Here is a 16,490-nt window from a genome sequence, read left to right on the forward strand (position 1 = left end):
AGGCAGTAATATCCTCTCTTTGTGATTATGCTTTACTTTTGGACATTAGTGTACTTCCAAGTGACTCCATGGTGGACACAGTAGTATCATATTTCTGAGTGTTGGATTTAGAAAAGCTCTGACAGCTATATGTTTGCTGCATGTTGCATTTTCCAAATAAATAGTAAGTGATAGACTTCTACATCTTGCAAAGTGTTGCATAACTATCAGAAATCTATAAGTGAAAAGCTCAGCATGAACTGCATGTGTTGTGCCACATGTGAACAGGACCATGTAGCACTTAATCGTGAACTGCAGAGTATTCATGAATGAGAGTGTGCTGAAAAGCAGTGTTCTGAAATTTTTATTTTGTTCTCAATATTGGTTGAGGTATTACATGTCATGCGTATTACTTGGTCGACTTTTCCGTTTCGCTGACACAAGTTGCAATCCTCCGCCGCTAGAGGCCTCTAAATTGTAGCTCGTAACATGACGATGCGTACCATAACTATGACAGTGCATATGAAACAGCATACTGTAATCAGGTTCTGAATTTGAAGAGTTTGTCTACAAGTGGAGCACCATTTCCTTCAGCATGACAATGCCAGAACTCATATGAATGCACAAAGATCTGCAACAATCTCACTGCCATCCATCATCCTCCATACAGTACTGGCTTGCCTCCATCTGATTTTCATCTGTTTCCAAAACATAGACAACAGCTCTGATTACCTACGTTGATGGTGATGAACCCATGCAAGCAGATGTGAGGCTGTGGCTTCATCAACAATGTCAAACATTCTGCTGCTACGGCATCAACAAATTGCTCTCTAATTGGGAGAAATGTGTTCATTGTCAGGATGACTATGTTGAGAAATAAACATGTAGACATAATGAATAAAGATGAAGAATGTTAATAAAGTTTGTTTTATTTAAAAGTCATAAGAGTTTTCACATAAAAAATTTGGAGGCATTACTTTTCAGTGTGCCCTTGTAGCTGTAAATGTAGACATAGACTTTTTGATTTGGTGTCAAATTTTAATATACTCTGCCTGATCAAAAAAAGTGAAGCATCCAGAAGTGGAGGAGGAAATTATATGAAACTTCAAAGGTGTGTGACGTTAGATCAGTGATCATCTAGATCAGTCAGGTTTATAAAGAACTTGGCACGTTTTTGAGCATTCTTCCAACTGGTTTGATGCCACCCATCATCAATTCTTCTGCACTAATCTCTTCATCTCAGAGTAGCACTTGCATCCTATGTCCTCAGTTGTTTGTAGTATTCAAATATCTATCTTCCCACACAGTTTTTACCCTCTACAGCTTTCTCTAGTATCATAGTGGCCATTCCCTGATACCATAACACATGTCCTATCATCCTGTGCCGCCTTCTCGTCAGTGTTTTGCATATGTTTCTTTCTATGCTAATTCTGGACAGCGCCTCCTCATTTCTTACCTTATCAGTCTACCCAGTTTCAACATTCTGCTATCACACCACATCTCAAATGCTGAATTTCCCTTCCGTTCCAGTTTCCCCACTGTCCACGATTCACTACCATACATTCCAGACATACATTCTCAAAAATTTCTTCCTCATGTTAAGGCCCATTTTTGACACCAGTAGACTTCTCCTGACCAAGAACGCCCTATCTGTCTATGCTAGTCTACACTTTATGTCCTCCTTGCTTCATCTGTCGTGAGTAATTTTGCTTCCAAGGTAGGAGAATTCCTTAACTTCATCTACTTCGTGTTCACCAATTTTGGTTCTAAGTTTCTCATTATTGGGACTTCTGCTGCATCTCATTACCTTTGTCTTTTTGCAGTTTACTCTCAATCCAATTCTGTACTCATTAGACTGCTGATTTCTGTAATTCTATTTTCACATTCACTGAGGATAGCAATGTCTTCAGCAAATCTTATTAATGATCTTGTTTCACCCTGAATTTCCTTCCCACTCTTGAAACTTACTTTCAATCTTTCATTGCTTTTCTGATGTATTGATTGAACAGTATAGCAAAAGACAGCATACTGTCTTACACCATTTTTAATCTAAGCACTTCATCCTTGATGTTCCAGTCTTATTGTTCCCTCTCGGTTCTTGTACATATTGTATATTACCCAACTATAGCTTACTCCTATTTTCCTCAGAATTTCATACATTTTGCACCATTTTAAATAGCTGAATGCTGTTTCTAGGTTGACAAATCTTATGAATGTGTTTCAATTCTTCTTCAGGCATGCTTTCATTATGAAGCGTAATTTGAGAACGACCTCTCTGATGCCTTTACTTTTCCTAAAGCCAAACAGATCATGTTTTTCACAAATCCTCAATTTTCTTTTCTATTCTTCCATATATTATTCTTGTCTGCAGCTTGGCTGCATGAGCTGTTAAGTTGATTGTGCAGTAGTCTTCACGCTTATCTAACTTGGCCGTATGGGTCCACTTATATATAAGATGTTGCATTCCCTCTGAGCTGAAGGCTGACAATGATTTGGTGGGGAAGAGTATCATAAAGTCAGTGTTTCCTCTGCTGAGCAAGCTATACCACAACTTTTTAACTGGTTCTTCATATTCTGGATACTGACTCTGGGATGCAGTTGATGTCCAAACTGGTCCCACTGACGTTTTATTGAAGACAGATCTGGGGATCTTACTGGTCACCAGACTACAACATTACACAGATAGTTCATAGAGAAACTTGGTGATGTGAGGATATAGGATGTCCTTGACATACTGTTGTGTTGTCAATAGTTCCCTCAGTCATAACCAAACGTGACCTGACATTGTACCTGGCTGGATCTTCACACCATGATGCTAGGAGTACTGCTAATACCACTTTGCCTCTCCAAATCTTTGGAAGAATGGGATCTTGCCCTTGGTCACCACCATACTTAATGACGATGGTCATCCAGAATAGTGCTGAACACAGTGCGACACCATTCATCAGCAATCCATGTCTCCCGGTCATGGCACCTGTCCAGATGCAGCCATTTGCTTTGTTGTGTTAATGGCAGCCCACACATAGGACAGTAATTTGCTAGACTGCAAGTCTCCAACCAAAGGTGTAGGATGACACAAAATTTTGCAAGGAGTTTATTACTTGCTCTCAGATGGCAGGTGTGGGTGTGGTAGGGCTACAATGTAGATGGTGCACAATATGGTGACCCTGTTTTGTGGTATTCAGAGGTTGTCATTTGGAACTTCAGTCACAACTATGCCTGCCTCACATATCCATGCTGTCCAACATCTGGCCACCATCCCATTTGAATGGGCCATTAATAGGAATACTGCACTATTTGACCAGCCAACAAAACGGAGACCCACAATGACAGAATTTATCAGGTGCTAACACTGTCTCATATAAGTTCGTGGCATCTCCATTACTGCATATGGATTTACGAGTTGAACTCTGTCCATCAATAACTGTGTGTTATCTTGCAAGGGTAGGCGAGAGTGAATATCTCTTCTAAAAGCTTGCTGTCCTCACAAATCCCAAACTCTTCATGCAGCTCTCTTAGCACAATGTGTACACAAAGAAGGATGAAATCTTATACGCATGTGTTTGATGAAAATCTCCGCGAAAAGACAATGCTCATTCAGGATAATTTGTGTTGGACAAAGCAGCAAATTGTAGTCTACCACTGAGCTGAATCATGCCATCTGACAGGAAAGAGTTGTACTGACCAAACTTTGAAGATTTGGGAAACTGTCCTCCCTTACACAATCCATACAGTTTGGCAATGAATTGTTGCTCTTAAGCTCTTCTGATCCAAATTTTGCAATTCCATAGGATTCAAACTGCCAGTACTTCTAATCTTGTTCTTCATGGTATTAAGAAATTGAAATACAAGGTTAGTTGTATGCAGTATTCATCAGTGTGCACTGAACTATGTGGTGTTCAACAAGGGTTCAGTGATGGCCATCAGAGTGACTTGTTCAGTTTTGGGTCTCTGGCGTAGATTTATGAAGAGCTGGGATGTCCAGTTGTCATTGGTGAATGTCTTCTGAAAGTCATGATGAACCACACCACCAGATGTCAAGCGTTACTACCAAATCTGGTTCTAGTCCCCAAGTGAGATGATCTGCGGAGTTTTGTCTTCCAGGACAGTGCCTCCATTAACTGGGTGTAATGTAGTTTGCAGTATTTCTACTACTCAATTGCAAATGAAGGTTTTCAGTTTCTTGGGATCATTTTGTTCCCACTCCAAGGTAACCATTGAATCACTCCAGGAAGTAGCTTCTGTTGTCATCAAAACATGTTCCCTGGCAAAAGTAGTGAAGGAACTGACCAATGCAGCAAGTAATTCCAACCTAGGTAAGGTTACTTTCATGGACTGGTAGCAGTCTGTTCTTGCTGCAAACAATGTGTGGTGTGTAACCAATTTCAACGTGCAATCATACAAGCAAAACAGCATCACAAACTCATTCAGATGCACTGCAAACACACGCGCCTGTGCAGAATCATTTGTCCTTGTTATAGCTATCCGTTTGGGAAAGTACAGTGATGACAAGTGGTGAAATTTTGAAATCGGAGTGCCAATTACATGCAAGATCTGTGAACAAAACTTCCTCTCATGCAAGACCCCTCAGCCATCTGTCTTGGAAGATTAGTTTAGCCACAATATCAGTGGCTGTGAACGGATAAAGAGGGTTGTAAAACTGAGGTGTTGCTCGAAGAACTTTTCCTTTATTACACAGTTTGATTGATGTGATGATGCACTGATCATGATCCTGTATCTGACAGTTCCACTGCTACATTTATCCACTAAATGGTGCGGCAGGTAAAACACATTTCCAGCTGTGTAGTCCTTAGATGCAATTTCCAGCTGATACCTCTTAATGTAGTCTGACATGTTCTCATGATAAATAAGTTTCAGTTCCTCATTCTCTTGCAACTTGTTTTGTAAGAAGCAAACATATGGTTCAGAAGCAGTGCACTTGCGTGCAATTCTGGCCATTCTCTTTGTGTTATGACTCTTGAAAATTCTGCGAGACAGGGTTGTGCATGGGTCTCAATGCTCACACGTGATGCTGTGTTAAGCCAACAGTCTCCCAAGTCACAAAAGAGGCACACTGACTCATCACGCATCTCACTGAAGCAGCAATGAAAGAAGTTGTTGATTGCTTTATCAGTTCTGTTTCTTCTAAGAATACCTACAAAGGTTGTGGGAAGAAGAATGAATGAAGTGATTCTTTAATTGGTTGTTTCAATGTCAATTTTCCCACAGTAATTGACTCTGATCAGAACTTCAACAGAGGGATCTTCAGTGTCTACTCTTGGTTCTGCTACCTGTGTACCCTCCATCAAGGTCATATATCCTATATGTTGTGGTTCTGTCAGTTGATGTGAGAATTTATTGCTGCTTTTGAAAGCTTTAACTGATATGTGGGCACCAGTGGAGTATTCCATCATATCAATATGAACTATCCTTCTTGAGAGAAACAAAGTGTAGGATGATACAAATGACATTATTTTCAGAGTTGTGGTTTCTGTGATATTGAGTTTGAGATCTTTGATCAGTGAATGGCGGATAGAACTTTACTGACCCCTTGTGTCTACGTATCAGTTTACTCCTATCGGTTGGTCCTCTGATACACACAGAAATAGTTGACACGTATGTGCAGCTGGAAATCATTTCAGTCTTGTACACTGTCATGAGGACGCTACCGCAGATGGAAATGTGGGGCTCTCCCTTAAAGTTAGCGAAGGATGGCTTCCTCCATTTAAAACAGTGATTTTTATTGTGGCTACACAGTACATGCAAAGAGGGTCTGAATTTTGTTGCTACTTCTTCTTGTCACTCTTCACTTTAATCTTCACATGAAAAACAAGTGCCAAGGGTACATAATTTACTATCTTCACATATCTTTAACCTTTTGCTTGCATGTGTATGTAAGCCATTGTCTGCAAAATTCTTCTGTGGATGCACATAGTGGTTTGGGGAGAAGGGGGATGAGCGCTCTCCCATAAGAAACTACACTCCCTCATAGCGCTCATAATGCTTGGATCCACTTATAGCACTCAATGTAGCTGGCACTGAGAGCCTGTGGACTGCTTGAAGTAGAAGCATTGAGGTTCATCAAGTAGTCAAGATGCTGTTGGATAATCCTCTTATCACTGTACTTAGATTTCAAAATTTGTTTTGTCTGCTCATTTCTGTCAGCTGTAACAGCAAATCCTTGGGTTCCCTATTTGAATATTCATGGAGAAATGTGCTTATTCATAATCAATGCATCTACATTTCACCTATGAAAGCTGTGATTGAGGCCATGATTCTGTGCCACCAGAGAGGGTACTGTTTGATAGTGCGCAAATTGATCTCTACATAGGTATGTTAGTGAGCTGCTCCAGTTGGAAAATGTAATCAACTATATTTTGATCTCCTAAACACGTTCGTGCTAAAAGCCCTTCGCCTTTCAAATAGCGCATATACGAGGGCTATCCACAAAGTACACTACATTTTGGAATTAAAAATAAATAAAGTATTGGAATTTTTTTTATTATATACAGGTGAAAGCCACACTTAAATACTACTTTTCTACATAGTTGCCATTTAAATTAAGGCACTTATCCTAGCGATGGATGAGCTTGGAAATTCCTTCGTTGTAAAATTCGGCCGCCTGTGCCTTCAACCACGTGGTTACCTCTTCTGGGACAGAAAAGGTGTGATTTTTGTGGATCTCCTGGAAAGAGGCACTACAATAAACTCTCAAAGGTATTGCCAAACTCTGCACAACCTCAGAAGAACAATACAAAACAAGCGCAGGGGAAAGTTGGGCTCAAAGGTCTTGCCGTACAGTCCCGACCTGGCACCAAGCGACTTCCACTTATTCCCATGAAGAAGTGGTTGGCTATGCAGCATTTTGATGACGATGCACAGCTTCAAGAAGAGGTAACCACGTGGTTGAAGGTGCAGGTGGCCGAATTTTATGACGAAGGAATTTCCAAGCTCCTCCATTGCTACGATAAGTGCCTTAATTTAAATGGCAACTATGTATAAAAGTAGTATTTAAGTGTGGGTTTCATCTGTATATAATAAAAAAAATTCCAATACTTTATTTATTTTTAATTCCAAAATGTAAAGTACTTTGTGGATAGCCCTCGTACATTTGTTTGCCTATTCTGTTTTGGCCTCATACTCAGTCTCATCAAGCAAATTCAGTATTAATAATAGTACGAACCGGCCTCAACCTTCGTAAGTCATTGTCCTTGCTCATCCAAACCCTTCCCTGTTCCCATTTCAGCACTGCACAGCCCTCATTCCACCATCACACTCGGTCTTTTTAATTCTCTTCTTTTCCGCTACCCCTCCTCATCCTCTCCCCTGATCCCCTGACCTGCTCCTAACCTCCTGACTGCACATAGCTGCCCTACCGTGTCTCCATCTCATCCTTGAGCGCTCCCCAGCAGCGCTTCACTGTCTGCCACCCCTATCCTACTATCCCTCCTCCCCCTCCCTGCCCCAGCCTCCTACTCACCCCCACCCATTCACCACTCCCAACATGCACTGGTACTGTTGCTGGCAGTGTGGCTTCAGTTGCCCAAGACTGCAGCTATGTGTATGTGAGTTGCATTTGAATGTGATTTGCATTTGTGTGTGTGTGTGTGTGTGTGTGTGTGTGTGTGTGTGTGTGTGTGTGCGTGTGTGTGTTTGATGAAGGCCTTACTGGCTGAAAGCTTTATTTGTGACAAGTCTCTTTGTTGTGCCTATCTGTGACTCAGATCTTCACTATATGATGAGTAGCAACCTTCCTTTTCATAATATTGTGACATTCCGTCCTGGATTTTTCCATTGTTCGAAATTCAGTATTAAGTCATTTAGTGTGTTCAGCTCTTCTAGCATTTCCTGCAATCATTCCTGACAGTATCCAATTTCCTCCACCGGCATCTGGCTCATGCAGTGTTCAAGCACAGAGCTGTACCTTTGTGTTGCAATTTTGGGAGAATTGTGACCTTGTCAGTCATGCCTTTGCTCCTAGTGTGACAGTGCGACTGAAATAGTCGGCCCCCTAATAAGTAGTTGCTGTTGCTACGAGATTGCCGTGACAGTGCATCTGTAATAGTCGACCCCATAAAAAGTAGTTGCTGTTGTTAAGAGATGGTACTGCTGAACCATAGTTCACTGTCTGTACTCATTGGGAATATTTCCTGTTTGTCAACAGATGGTGCTACTGTCTAGCAGGACAAGCAGTTTCCTTTTGTATTCAATAATACACCAACTGCACAATATTATCCACAAAGATCCATGCCCCAAGCAAATAACTAATAAGTAATGTCCATGTGAATGCAGTACAGCAGTGCCACGACTTATCTCCACGAGCTAAATGTGGCTCGGTGTGATCGTATTTTGAGACTGAAGTCAGTCGAAATTCTCTCTGTCAACATAGACTCCTATCGAGCGAGGTGGCTCAGTGGTTAGACACTGGACTCACATTCGGGAGGACGACGGTTCAATCCCACGTCTGGCCATCCTGATTTAGGTTTTCCGTGATTTCCCTAAATCATTCCAGGCAAATGCCGGGATGGTTCCTCTGAAAGGGCACAGGACTTCCTTCCCCATCCTTCCCTAATCCATTGAGGCTGATGAGCATGCTGTCTGGTCTCCTTCACCAACCAACCAACCAACCAACCAACCAACATATACTCCTCCTGAAAGTGTTGTACTAATTAATCTCTTGACATGCTCTGGGTTTCAGCATGAAAATTTTGCTTCTTACCACCACCTAAAGTGATTCAAATCAGCACATATAGCTTTATTTCACAGTATCAATTACAGTGACAGTCACATCACACACATCAGTCTACTACTATAGAGCACTGATTATCTGAATATTGATAAACTGAAACATCCATTAACCAAATGGGTGCCAGTAAGCAAATTTAAATCTGCATGCCATCCAGTTCAGCTAGCAGCTGCTTATTCTTTTGCTCTGCAGCTCTTTTCCTCTCCCTGTCAAAAATGAATGAGCAATCACATGCTTTTGACCTTGAGCCTCTAGTCAGCGCTCGTCAGTGGCATCTTAGACTTCGCTTGTAACATTATGATGTAGTTGTACCATTTGTAATCATAAATAAATGTAATGGCATTGTTCGCATTATTTCCAGTAAATTTAAAATAATAGGCCAATTGAAAAATGGTGCTAGTGGATCAAGCTTAGCTAGGGAATATGCAGTAGGGCATGCCATAATATCAGATATTAAAAACAGCAGTGATGCCATTACAAAATTTGCAGGTCAACTTGGCAGTGAATACAGAACATTACTCAGAAAAAAACATTGAAAATGGCAGATAACCAAGGTGTACAGACTTACAAATGGTTTATGCAGGTAAGGAGCCAAAGATAACCAATAAGTGACCCTTTGATTTAATGAAAAAGAGCTTGAAATAACTAAGGAACTTGGGGTTAACTCTGACTTTAAAGGACTATCGGCTGGCTTACACACATAAAATCTAGGCACAGAATTAGAGAATTGGACATTCAGGGTAAAAAACTGTCAGCTGATACTGAAGCAGCTGAATGTTTTAAAGTATGTTTTAACAGACTTATTTATAAGGAAGGCTATAACAAAACCATTGTTTACAATGCACATGAAATTGGTTTGTACTAGGAGAAAATGATAACGAAATCCCTAGTTTCCAACAAAGACATGTCAGCACCTAGTTATAAGGCAAGCAAATCACACATCACTGCTAGAGTATGCGGAATGTTACTGGTACACACAGGCTAGATTGCTGGTCACCTACAGGAATCAAAAGAATTCATGGAGGGATACATTTTTGCCTTCAAATATTATTTCTGTCTTCCAGCAATTGGATCAGGGGATCACTGAAGGCTTCAAATGGCATTATAGAAAGGCATTGTTACATATGATTCTAATTGGAAAAAGATATCAAAAAACAATTCAGGAAGTGTACGCCAGAATTAACTTGGACGTTGAAGCTTGGGCTCTTATAAAGGGCACTGCCCTCGGAATAAGCTCCTTCCATCAGATGAGCTTATCACTGCAACTGAAGACCCACCAAAGAGCCAATTTTATCGCAACTAGCTGTGCTGATTAAGAATATTCAGGATTTGAAGACTGTGATAAGGAAAACATTCAAGACTGGCTAGAATGTAATGCTAGTGACCCTGATTATCAGTTACTGATGAATGATAAGTCATTGCAAGTGCTGACAATGACTAACATCCTTGCAGCAACAAGGAAGAGCGTCATGACAATTTTTTTTTTTTCAAAAGCTGAAGGACTACTTTAATAGCGAATGTCTACTTTATATAAGGTTTGTACAGTTTCTTGTAATACATATAAAATATATCAATGGAGGGCAATGAAAACCTTGTAATTCCAGTAAACAGAACTCCATGAACAAGGAGAGATTTGAAAGTGTGTGGGTTTCTCTAATCTCTCAATAACTAAGGTTTCTACTATATAGTTACAAATGTAGTACCATCATCTGTATAAATTCATATATTTTTAAGAATCCACTTTTGCTTTTTCTGTAAAATTTAAAAGATGATGTTATGAGGTTTTCATTTCCTACCATCAATATGCAATTTTGGGTCTAATACATTCTAACAATGGAAATTCAAGAAGGAATAACAACCATATTACAAAAAGGAACGATTCCTGCTCGCCAAATAGCGAAGATGTTGAGTTACAGACAAGAACAACAAAAAGATTACAAAATACATAATCTTTCGGCCAGATGGCCTTCTCCCAAAATAGACAAAAAACACACATACACATTCACACAAAAACAGCTCACACATACTTGACTACTGTCTGTGGACCCAGCAGCCAGAGACAGTGGTCATTTGTGTGTGAGCTGCGTTTGTACGAATGTGTATTTTTTTTAGTACTGTCTTTTAGCTGTGTATGTCTGCAACTCAACATCTCCACTGTATGGGAGTAGCAATCTCTCTCTTTCATAACATTGTCATTTATCTGTTATTTGTTTCATACTGCTCCAGTGATAGTTAATACATTTGTTTATGTAAAAGATCAGTTTTCCGAACACTCCTTGTCCTGAACCGTTTTGAATAATGGATAATCTTCTGTAGTAGTATAAAATGTTATCATATGGCATAAGAGTCTCCTTTAATTCCTCAGCAGAAGTATTAGGTTTGATTTGGTTTTCCTTGTAGTAGACCACGAGCTGCTGTTTAAGGGCTTCTGACTTTTTTTTCTGATGGTATCCAATTTACCTACTTATACTGTACTGGCACAGTCACCTGCAGCTATAAAGCTTTTGGTTGCCTTCAGAGCATGGCTGGTCATTGTTACAGATACTGGACAGCAATGAAAGCAGCGTGCTGCCTTCTGATAAGCTGTTCTGTGTTCTTGATAGGATTCTTTGCCCTTGAAAATCTACAAAGAATCTTCTATTTTGGGAGAGATTTGCAAATATTTGTGCCATGCCATCATTTTACTTAATGCATGCATTTTCCTTAATAGCAGTCAGTGGGTTATCTGTAGTTAAATTTCATACAATCGTACTTTTAAAATATCCAGTCACCAAGTAGCGGCACAAAGACAGAGACACAAACAAGAGAAGGTTATACTTATGCAAGCTTTCAGAGCCACTGGTTGAAAGGGAAGGAAGAGGACTGGAGAGGTTAGGAAAAGAGGTAGATTTCGGAAACGTCAACCCAGGGGCACAGGTCAGGGCAGACTTATTGGATGAGATGAGAAGAGAAGACTTTTTGACTGCACCAGACGATATTTGAAAACCTGATAGCTTAAAGATGGAAGACAGGGTAATATGCAAAACAGAGATGATTGCAAAAACCTCATGCATGAGTTAATAAGAGTGAAAAGCTAAGTGCATTATAAGTAACAGAAGTGGTAGGGGGATGGAGAAAAATACACAGGTCAGAAAATGAAAGATGTAGAATACTAAAATGGAGTGAAGACAGGAGTAGTTACTGTGAATAAATGCTGAGATAGAATAAACTAATGTAAATGAAGGCCAGGTGCATGGTGAGAACCAAGGACATTTACCACCTGTGGAGTTCTGAGAAAGTTGTGTCTAGGGGAAGAATCCAGGTGGCACATGTGGTGAAACAGGCACCGAGGTCACGACTGTCATGTTGTAGAGCATGGTCTGCAACAGGATATTGTGTGTTGCCAGCAAATACCTCTCTGCCTATGCCCATTCATCCTAACTGATAACTTGGTGGTAGTCATTGCACTGTAAAAGGCCGAACAGTGTTTCCATAATAGGTGGTATAGAACATGTCATTTCACAGGTGGCTCTGCCTTTGATAGTATATGTTTTGCCAGTTACAGGACTGGTAGGAGGGTGTATAGGGCAGGTCTTGCAATGGGGATGGTCCCAGGGGTAGGAAGCATAGAGTAGGGAGATGTGTGCAGAAGGACCATAGGATGTGACAAGGACATTGCGGAGATTGGGAAGGCGACAGAAAGCTAGTTTAGAGGTGGTGGGCAAAATCTCAGACAGAATGGATCTCCTTTCAGGACTTGATATTAGGAAGTCATGGCCTCGTTGAAATAGCTGATTAATGCATTAAAGACCAGGATAACACTGAGTGACAAGTGGTGTGCTCCAATGCTGGTTTTTAGAGACACACTCAGAATCAGAACTGGATGTGGTGGCACAGTAAATCTGATTTTAAACTAGGCTGGTTGGGTAATTACATTCATTGAAGGCTGAGGTGGGAATGGTGATGTATTACTGTAAAGAGTCTGCTTTTGAGCACATACATTTGCCTCAAATGCCAAGGCTGTATGGGAGGGAATGTTTTACATGGAAAGGATAGTAATTGTCAAAATGTAAGTTCTGTTTGTTAGTAGCTTTAATGTGGAGAGAAGTGTGTAGCTGGCCTTCAGTGAGGATGAGATCAACATCGAGGACAGTGGCATGGGGTTCGGAATAAGACAATTTGAAATTTAGTTTTGAGAAGGTATTTAAAGATTCCTGGAATTTTAACAGGTTAGCCTCACCATGAGTACATATGCAAAGATGTCATCAATGTATCTAAACCAAACCAAGGGCTGAAGCTTATGGATCCCAGGAAAGCCTCCTCCAAGTGACCCATGAAGAGGTTGGCATAGGATGGAGCTAGCCTGCTTCCCTTGGCCATACCCCCTATCTGTTTGTATGTCTGCCCTTCAAATGTGGAGTAGTTTTCGGTAAGTATAAAGTTGATTAAGGTGACCAGGAAGGATGGCATAGGTTTGGTATCAGGGGGGTGTGACTGAGGAAACATTCAGCAGCAGACAGACGAGGAATGTGGGAGATGTTGGCATCAATGGTGACAACCAAGCTGTTTGGTGGGAGTGGGATGGGTATAGATTTCAAATGATCTAGGAAGTAGCTGGTACCTTGAACATAGGAGGGCAGTCTTTGTACTATGGTTTGCAGGTGCTGATCATCTAAGGCAGATATACATTCGGTGGATGCTTTATAGCCAGCATCTATAGAATGGCATGAATGATTGGGTTTGTGGATCTTAGGAAGATGGTAAAAAGTGGGGATATGTGGTTTGGGTGGGGTAAGAAGTTCTATGGATTGAGGCGTTAGTCCTTCTGAGGGGTCTGAGATTTTAAGGAGAGACTGCAGGTCAGTTTGAATAATAGGGATGGGACCTTCATGACAGATGATGTATGTAGAGGTGTCAGACAGCTGGCATAGACCTTCACTAACATACTCCTTATGGTCAAGTACCACAGTGGTAGATCCTTTATCTGCTGGGAGGATGATGATGGAGTCACCTGCTTTTAGGGAATGCTGAGCCTGGAGTTCTGCAGAGGACAGGTTAGGGTCATATTGTTGGGACCTGAGGAAGGATTGTGAAGCAATACTGGATATGAGAAATTCCTTTCGAATGGCAGACCTGACATTGAACCCTGTCTTGAACAGTTTTGACTGTGATACCAACATGATCCTCCTCCTCCTCCTCCTTCACCACCATCACCACCACAAAATCATCCCCTGCAAGCCTTCCACAATTTCCTCACATCCTCACCAAAGGCCAACTACACCCTTCTATCCACATTAAACCTACTAACAGACAACAGTACTTACATTTTGACAGTTTCCATCCTTTCCATGTCAAACATCCCCTCCCATACAGCCTTGGTATTTGAGGCAAACATACTTGTTCAGATGCAGACTCTACAGCAATACACCACCATTCTCACCTCAGCCTTCACTGGACATAATTACCCCACCAGCCTGGCCCATCAGATCCAATACTGTTACTGCTGGTGGCTCCAAATAACAACTTTGGAGTACACCAATGTCACTCAGTATAATCCTGGTCTTTAATGTATTAATCAGCTACTTCGACAATCCATCACTTCCTAAAGTCATGTCCTGAAATGAGATCCATTCTATCTGAGATTTTGCCCAGCACACCTAGAACAGCATCCACTGTCCTTGCAATCTCAACAATATCCTTGTCAGACCCTACGTTTCTTACGCATGCATCTCTCTACCCTATGCCTCCTACCCCTGTTACCGTCTTCAACTGTAAGACTTGCCCTATGCACCCTCCTACCACCAGCTATACCAGCCCTGTAACTGGCAAAACAAATACTATCATGGGGAGAGCCACCTGTGAAACAACATGCCGTACACCAGCTGTTACATAAACACTGTTTGGTCTTTTACATCAGCATGACTACCATCAAGTTGTCAGTTAGAATGAATGGGCATAGGCAGAGGATGTATACTGGCAACACATAATATCCAGTTGCAGACTGTGCTCTACAACACGACCTTGGTGCCTGTTTCACCACACGTGCCATCCGGATATTATCCCTAGACACAGACACAACTTTCTCAGAACTCCACAGGTGGGAAATATCACTACAACATGTCCTTGATTCTCACCACACACCTGGCATTGATTTACATTAATTTCTTCTGTCTCAACATTTCTTCACCATAACCACTACTTTCTTGGTTCTGTTTTAGTTTTATAAATCCTTCATTTTCTGACCTGTCTATTTTTCTCCATCCCCATACCACCTCTGTTACTTACAAAGCATTTAGCTTTTCACTCTTATTAACTCATACCCAATTATTTTGCAGTAATCTCTGTCTTGCATATTACCCTGTCTTCCACCTTTAAGCTATCAGGTTTTCAAATATCATTCAGTGCAGTCCCCAACAGTCAGTCTTTCCTTCTCATTTGGTCCAGTAAGTCTGCTCTGACCTGTGGTCTGATATGACTTTTCTGAAATATATCCCCTTTCCTAAACCTCTCCAGTCCTTTTCCTTTATCCCTCTTCCTTCTCTTTTAGCCTTTCTGCCGGAAGGAGAAGCCAATGACGCTGAAAGCTTACATAAGTATAACCTTCTTTGTGTGTGTGTGTGTGTGTGTGTGTGTGTGTGTGTGTGTGTGTGTGTGGTTTTTTTTTTTTCCCAGTTACATTATATTGTTAGAATTGACTGGTGACTTTTCCTGAACACATTCATTGGAGATTATGAAGACAGTTAAAGAATATAAACATAAAAATGTCAATTGTTTAGTGTGGTTTAACAATAAAATTTCTTTATTGAATACATCAGCTTTCCACAATGAATAAAATCTATTAAAAGCACATTGTGTGTTACACAGACTTAAAAACAAATGAACTTTTGATAAATATCATTGTTAATATTTTGTACTCAGGCACATTTTGGAGAAACTGTATCACATTCAAAAGCAATTTTTAACAACACCTGGTTGAATATAAACAGGTCAAATTAATGTCTTTCTCATATCAGTCTTTTTTTATGTCTTCAGTCACTTAAGTAAGACAAGATTAGCTTTTACAAAAGCACTGTATACACAAAAGTTTATATGCCTTCCTTTGCACCATGACATTATAAAACAATGTTACAAAATAATACATTGCTATCATCAAAGTGATAATCTTAGTACCAGGCTAACACTAAGTACTACTTCTGATCTGTTTCAATTCTGCTTACAAATAAACAAAGGAATAACTGGTGTGCATACTGTGTACAGCAAACTTTTTATTTACAGCATGAGCAAAGGAACTTCAAATTCACTTATTGCCATATTCTTTAAAAAGGAAGGCACTCTTTGCAAATTTATATATAGAAAAGTTACAGATCAGAGCTTTCCTTGTCTATTTGCTATACTGCAAATGTACTTAAAAGAAACTGAAAATTATAAAAGCTACTAAGATGTCAAATATAGCTGCAAGTCCCATTTCCCATTTTTTATTGTATTAAAATGCTGTTTCTGTAAACAGTCAAGCAACTAAATACTCCATATTCATCCTTAAATGATATGCTCACTGTTGCAACCAACATGTCATTCAAATCATTTGGGAATCTTTCACACTATGTATGAAAAACTGTTTCACATTGGTTATATTGTTTCACAGTTTGACCTTTTTGGCTTAACATTCATTAAAATTTTATCCAACAACACACAGGAAAAACATTTATAACACATTATACAGTATACACAAACCTTAGATTGCTTCAGTCACACAATTACAACATTAAATATTCACAAAAATTTCTAA

The sequence above is a fragment of the Schistocerca gregaria genome, chromosome 1 (genome assembly GCF_023897955.1).
Source record: "Schistocerca gregaria isolate iqSchGreg1 chromosome 1, iqSchGreg1.2, whole genome shotgun sequence".
Lineage (NCBI taxonomy): Eukaryota > Metazoa > Arthropoda > Insecta > Orthoptera > Acrididae > Schistocerca > Schistocerca gregaria.